The 7,529-nt window shown below is 38.4% G+C and overlaps 1 long non-coding RNA gene across 1 annotated transcript; it reads left to right on the forward strand.

Annotated features, from left to right (window-relative positions):
* On the forward strand, positions 1 to 2,019 carry LOC140940751 (uncharacterized). The gene is made up of 3 exons (XR_012166371.1): positions 1 to 154; positions 379 to 528; positions 901 to 2,019. It is a non-coding gene; the product is annotated as an uncharacterized lncRNA (long non-coding RNA).
* Positions 2,020 to 7,529: the final 5,510 nt, after the last annotated feature.

Consider the following 7,529-nt stretch of genomic DNA (forward strand, 5'->3'; position numbering starts at 1 on the left):
TAACCGCCTTGCGCCAAGCTGAAGTCAGTACTCTTGGTTCATCGCCGCGAAAAGAAACATTTTATATTTCGCCTGGATAAAGCCCTTCAGTTAAAAGTCAATAGGAGCTCGTTTCTTAGTCACGGACAGCAATGGAGATGTGGCAAGTAAAAAGGTAATGTGATTTCAAATTTATGCAAGTCCGAAGATACCCTGCGAGCAGAGTCTCCTTCGATCTTCCTAGATAAGTCGACTTATCTAGGAAGATCGAAGGAGACTCTGCTCACAGGGTAGTCGGAAGACAACGTCTTCAGAATAGATTACTCACTTGAATTTCAGTCTTTACTGCTTCTACAAAATTCTCAGCTAACGAATACCTTGCAAATCTTTTATTCAAAGGAGGATGATAAGAAGATCATGACAGAATTTACTTCAGTTGACCGCCTGAAATAGATAAGCAAAATATCTGCCCCGTCGACTAAAGACAAATGAACACAGGCAAAATCTCGAAGACTTGCTTCACCGACCTTCACTGAAACAGCATGACCGGTATGTATTGCTTATTTTTAAACAGAACTCTAAATCGTTTTTAAAATTATCTTTTTGCAAATAAATAGACGCGTTTTAAGACAACCCCACACACTCGCGTGGCCCTTTAAAGTTTTCTAAATGTTCAGTACAGTTGCATAGATTTTCCGGTCTTCGGATGACCATCTTAATTGCAATATTGTACTGCAGTTACAGAGCTATCATACGCTATTACCAAGCTTTTTTTTTAAATGTAGCTTTGAGTCGCGTATTGCTTACGATGACCACGCACACGCGTGCGTGCGTGTTCCCCACAGGCGTATCGCTGAAAGACTGTAATTTTTCGTGCGTTAACCAGTGAACTTAAAAACGAAATATTTTCGTTTATTTCAGAAATATCACCAAATTTGAACGACTGAGGGAATAAACAACTTTGAATGAAGCTCGGCGAGTACCCATATTTTCATTACAAGCAAGACAAGTCCTGATCCGGCGGATGAGTTACCCTCAACGAGCCACTGCTTGGAATAGGATCTTTTTTTGCTTTCTAGTAGAAAAACGTGGCTTGTAGAACAATGAAGGGCAGTGGTAGTTTATAGATCATATGCTCCGCTTCAATCATTAGCCAAAGAAAGAAAGTTACATGTACAGTGGGTGAGGAGTTGACTCTTCACTGGCAAGATCTTACAATAATTATATCATTGAATCTCACGAAATTCTTAATTCCCTATGTATTTGACAAAGCAGTTTTGGCAGGAAAGGCACTTATACCTTAAGGGTTTAATTTAATCTAAGTACTGTATCACTATTGATCCTGGAGTTACTTGAATTTTTTCTGCTTAAGGATGTTTCTGTTTTACAATCATATGCCAGTGTACGAAGTCTTGTTTTGCAGTCTTGTGAGAGACATGCAGTATTCCAATTTAAATTTGCTATAGTTTAGGAAGCAGGGCTGATTGTTTAATCATTTCTTGTTCTGCTTTAAATACTTGTATTAACAAACATAAGCATTTTTTACTTGCAATGTTGTATGATTATCTTTTTTATGAAGTTAGTGGTCAACTATGTTGTTTGTAGAGAACGGTTAACATAGCCATTAAAAATGTTGCTGAAGACTATTATTGTGAGGTTAATGTAATTCATTATTATCAGTTAAAACGACCGTTTTCTTCTAACCCATATGGAATGGTTAAAGCTACCACCTCTTGACTATTTTAAATGGGTTACCACAGATTCATCGCTAGTACCCAAAAAACTGGTTTACCATGACCACAAAATATGGTTATTATAACTTATCTGTATGGGTTGAAACATATTTATCTTTTTATTTCGGTTATAACAACTAAAAATTTAAAGTTAGTTTAACCAAAAAGTAGAGGTTATGACAAACAAGTCATAAGAAGTGGCGTGGGCTGTGGTAGAAACAACCATTTTTAAGGGTTAATATAACCCATAAAGAAAAGTTATTTCAACGGGAATAAAAAATGGTTAACCTGAACTATATTTTTTTGGTTACTGTAACCTAATAAAATACGGTTACCTGGGATTCAAACCTTAACCTTTTTTTTGAGGTCACTCTAACTGGTCAGTTTTTACAGTGTAGCAGTATTTGTTTTGCAGAAGGTTTGCATAATGTTCGTGAAGTCCAAACATTAGATTCTGCTGTCACTGAATTATGGCTTGAAATGTTTTTTTGTGTGTGTTCTTCTGTGTTGTTTGAACTGTTACGCTGAGAGGCAAATGCCGCAAATTTTCTTGCGGGAGGTTTCGTCGGCGTTGACAAGCATCTCTTTAAAATGGCTTCTCTGGCTTCTTCCATGACCGGCTTCCGTACCATTTTATATATTTCCCTTCTGTTACTCGCTACTATCGATGTTCTTCCAAAAGAAACTAAAACCTGTCTACAACGCGAAGCAAAACCTCAACCATGGCAAAAGTATTAAAAGACAGCAGATGGCGTTTCATAGCTGCATGACGTGTATTTTATAAATGCGTGCAACTCGTGCAAGGTTAATTATGCTTAATTAAAATCAACATCTCGCTTCCCTTTATTTTCACTAAACATCTCATACGTCTTAAATTAGTTTCCCCTCTGTTTTTACTGTTTACGTTGTTTTGTTTTCGAGAGAAAAGTAGAGAAAAAACCTTACAACTAACCTCAATAAATTTTGTTTACATGCAGTTGCCGGATTTGCGACGCATTGCGCGAATCGCCATGGCGCGTTGCATCCGAGAAGCAAAGTTTGAAGCAGTACAACGCCACTATATCAAAATATATCAATCTAATTTTTTGTTATGTTGTATAAAATTTATCCCCCTTTAACATATGTAAAAACTGAGGTTAAGAAGTGTTAAGCTTTTGCAAACGAAACGGCGAAAGACGATTAGGTGATATTTAGTGGAAGGAGGAGGTATTCAACACTTTCAAATTAAACTCAAATTTTGGCATTATACGATCAACAAGTTTGACTTACAGGAAAACAGACACAAACATATGAAACTGTTTATTGATATTGTTATGAAACAAATTTATCTATTTAACATTGTAGCCTGAAATTACAGAAAGAAAATAGGTTTTCCGGTTTGCAAAAAGGAAAATTTCGCCGGCCTTCAAGCGCACCGGAAGTGCGGAAAGAGCGCTCGTGCCAGTCCTCCGCATCACACATTAAATGAAGAGCGGAGCGCTCGTTTCACCGCCCAATCCGCCCTGGTGTAGAGTATAACACGCGCGAGTTTCACACACCCTTTCAGTGTCTCTCCCCAGTTTCGTTTAACCCAACGAAAAGCTCATATATTTCACTGAAATTAACCCGCTTATACGGACACCCGATAAATACGGAGAAAGGAAACATTTTTTGTGTCCCGAGTCATTAATATATAAGTAAGTAAGTAAGTAAGTAAGAACTTTATTAAAGTGTCAATGTCGCTAGCGTACGAAGTATACTAATTGGGGACACCTAACTACAATTACTTATCTGATTGTCAATAAATATGAAAAGGAATAATCAATACAAAATGAAATGTATAACCAGTTATTAGTTGTTACATAAAAAACAGTCTTTACAAGCGCTGTCAAGCAGACTTGTGAAATTAACCAGTTTAATACGCTTTTTGAAAATGTCCAAAGATTCAGACAATAGAATATATATATCGAGTTTGGGCCAAATGACAGGGCCTAGGTAGGTCAGGCTGTGTTTGCCATAAGCAACAGTCCGAAATCTAGTAATGACGAAGTCACGATTTCTAAGATGATAATGAGAATTGGTAACGACCAATAAGTCCGCAATATAGGAAGGCGCCAGGCCATTTTTTACTTTGCACATTAAGATTGCAATGGCTTGTAGTCGCCGCGTATGAACTGTTGGTACATTCGCTCTATGCAAGAGTTCCTCGTACGTCGATTTGTTGTCAGAGTACACAGCGCGTAGTGCTCGTTCTTGAATTCGTTCTAGTTTTCTGGCATCAGAAGAACGACAAAAATGCGAGGTAGTTTGACAGTATGTGAGATGGGGTATAACAGCGAGTTTAACAATATGCAATTTAGCAGATGTAGGAATGAGGTTACGTAATCTTAGGTGAACGCCAGTTTGAGAGGAGGCTTTCTAAAAACATTGCTTACATGACTCGAAAATGATAGTTGATCGTCTAGGGTAACCCCTAAGAGCGTTATCTCTGGTTTTTGATCAAATACAGTGTCGTTAATAACGATGTGTAAATCCTTGTGCCAATTCCTCGGGCCCAGACTCATCACTTGATACTTAGAAAAATTTCATTGCAAAAGATTGTTGTCATACCACTCAGAGATGTTGTTTCCCTCCTCAGTTAAAATTCTTTCAGCTTCGTTGGCTGTCTTCACCACGGAAAACAGTTGGTGGTCATCCGTGTACATGAATAACCTATTTTCATCGGTGGAGAGGTGTAGGTCGTTTTGAAAGACGTTCCAGAGAAGGGGCCCGAAGGCCGATCCCTGGGGACAACCACTCGCGTTCCAATCGCTTGTTTTGTTTTGTTTTTTTTTTTTTGACTGATCCTAATTCTGTTTTTCCTATTGGTGAAATATGATCGCATCAGGGTTAGTGAGTTGTCAGAGAAACCGTATGCTCTCAGTTTGATGATCAGTAGGGGAGGGTACAGCAAATCGAATGCCTTTGACATGTCAGTGGACAAGACTCCGACAACGTTCAAATATATCGTCAACCCTGTTTTAGGGACAATGTTCATCCGCGCACTCAGTCTATGACTGAATATGTTACCACTGCAAAACTTACCAGAAACGGCAAATGGCCTTTCAAGGGTTCTAGACTGCAAAACAGTCCGTATTTTTGCGTATTCAAGTTCGCGCGAACAGTCAAACAAAAGGTCTGGGGCGAGGCTGAAAACGGAGAGCGAGACTGGGGAGACACGCTAAAATGAGTGGAAGTGGCGGTACGCCGACAAAGCCTGTGCCTGCTCCTCGAAAAGGGTGAAAGCCGAAAGAGCCGAACGCTTCAGATAATTGTAGAATGCGAGGCTGTTGTTTCCAAAAACAAGTCGGCAATTTTAAAGAGTGGATGGATAAAAGCTGAAAATGTGATCGTTTCCCTTACTAGCAAAAGGTGAAACGTTACCAAAGTTGGCCGATCTTCTGAAAAAACGAACTTTTCGTTGTCCTAGACGAAGGAGAATCTTTCTCCACAAAGTTTTCTCGCCGTGCGGAACAAAGGTTAGAAACTGCGCCGCGATGCTTTCACAAATTAGAGAAAAACTGAACACGTCAAGGGTGCGAACAACTTGTTGGAAACATTTGACAGCTTGTTAACAACTTAAATCAAAATTTAGCCAATGGGAATTGCCCGTGGCTGGGAGAAGCAGGTAAATGGAACAAATATAATGTATGCAAAACGTACAGTCCGTATTTTTAGCGTCTCTCCCCAGTCTCGCTCCAGACCTTTTGTTTGATTGTTCGCAAGAACTTGAATACGCAAAAATAGCCTAAATGCCCTACGGGCGTGTGAGGCTTGCGCGCTTTGCGCGCGAGTGAGACTCTTACGCTACACTAAACCGATTTTGAGAAAAAACCGATTGTTTTGCACTCTACAAAGGTTCTGTCTAATAATAAATACACCTGGCTAAGTCACAAACTAAAACCGTCAGTACAAAGTGAAGTCACGGATTACACAGGTCACACAAACTGTAGTGTTTTAAGGACGAAAGGTAATTAGATAAAGGTAAAAGATAAAAGAGTGTCGGGTTTCTTCAGGGTGAACTTAATACGGTCGTAGTTCAGAAATTAAGCAGTTTCATGTTTTTTCGATATTAAGACGAAAGCAGACATTTTCACGAGAATTTCGCGTGAAAATGTCTGCTTTCATCTTTATATCGGAAAAAACATGTGGCCGTGCAAGTGAAAGAATAATGTAACGTTTTTGTTTAGAGCACGCTTAATACGGACACTCGGTTCACGGACAGTATGTCCCCTTGATGTCGTATTAAGCGGGTTCCACTGTATTTGGCTATCGGTAGGCTTTTTTTGGAAGCTCCGGTGATTGAGGGCCAATTGGCGTTTTAAGAAGTGCCACGGAAAATTTGATTGCCTCATTTACGAGATGTTGTGGAACTCAGACCCAGTGAGTAATACGCAGAGTGATTACTCTTTGTTTAACTTGCAACATAGTATTTTTCTTTTTAATGATCTCTTGTTTTTTTCTTGTATTTATACAACATGTATATGCTTTTTTCCTTTGATTTGATAGTGACGCCCGAGAACGTAACTGGGGAACTTAAGGTGGCTCGACTGGATTTTTTTAGCGGGATACCTCCCAAGTTTGAGCCTTAACTACGTCGGCATGAGTAAAGATATGGAAAAAAGGTTACCACAACTGTATTACATAAAGATGAAAATTTCTTATGATCTGGGTTTTATTGCAATCGGAGTCGCCATGGCAACGTAATGACGCCATTACGTTTTTCATTTATCGTTGTGTTTCTCTGTACCAGGAGTTTTTTGAAGAAATCGCTTAAGGGAGTATGTGCCTGCCATAATTGCCTCCATTATGGCAAAGTTTGAAGAAATTCTATGAGAGCGTTTTCGAAATATTTTGAAATGCAGTTTTAAGAATCATAAAAACAGTGAAATAGCATGCTAGCCGCACAATTCGCTAATATTTTAAGAAAATGACAAGCTTTGGGAACGCGGCTTCATCTCATAGTGTATTGATTCCATTGAAAACTGCATACAAAAAAAGAGGGGAATTGCTCTGGGCGATCGCGAGTAAGAAGGATTTTATTAACTTGCATTCAGATGCTTTTGATACAGTTTTTGGAGGTAATTTGTTCCATGCCTAAAAATTTCGCATTTTTACAAAAACCGCTCGATAAATGTTTTTATAAATTCGACAATCCCGAGATCAATCGTCAAGAAATATTCCCTGCAAGTTTTAAGAACATTGAAAACAGGAAAGGCTTTTAAATAGGGCCTCAAATATAGCCAATTTTTCCCCCAAATTTTGTGTTTACAAGCGAGGGTCCTCATTATTCACTGGCATTGTTTTCAAGTTTCCTATACACGTGCACATTTAGCAAAAAGATAGAATTTGCATCAAAAAGGACCCTCGGTTAAATCTCCGGGATATGTTAATTAACGGGCCGAAAGAGGTTAGTGATACATTATAACATCAGAGCAACTCTTTGTGAGAGTTATAAGTCTTTGTGAGAGTATAAGTCGAGTACCGGACAGAGAACATTCCACGACCGTATGGTGCACATTTGGAACAATCTAGACAGTACTCTTAAAACTGCAAAATCGATTTCTACTTTTAAATTTTATTTGAATAATAAATTGATTACTGACTTTTTAAATAGCACGTTATGATAGTATTTTAGTATCTTACTAGTATCTTATTTTATTATAATTTTCACTTTAAAATATGCATATTGTATAGTACGTAGTGAGAATATTTATTATTCGATTAACTCTTGAATAGGTATGTTTATATTGCTTTTGTTCACCGCACTCTTTCCTTTTTAATTGAATTGTTAACTAC

The sequence above is a fragment of the Porites lutea genome, chromosome 6 (assembly GCF_958299795.1).
Source record: "Porites lutea chromosome 6, jaPorLute2.1, whole genome shotgun sequence".
NCBI lineage: Eukaryota > Metazoa > Cnidaria > Anthozoa > Scleractinia > Poritidae > Porites > Porites lutea.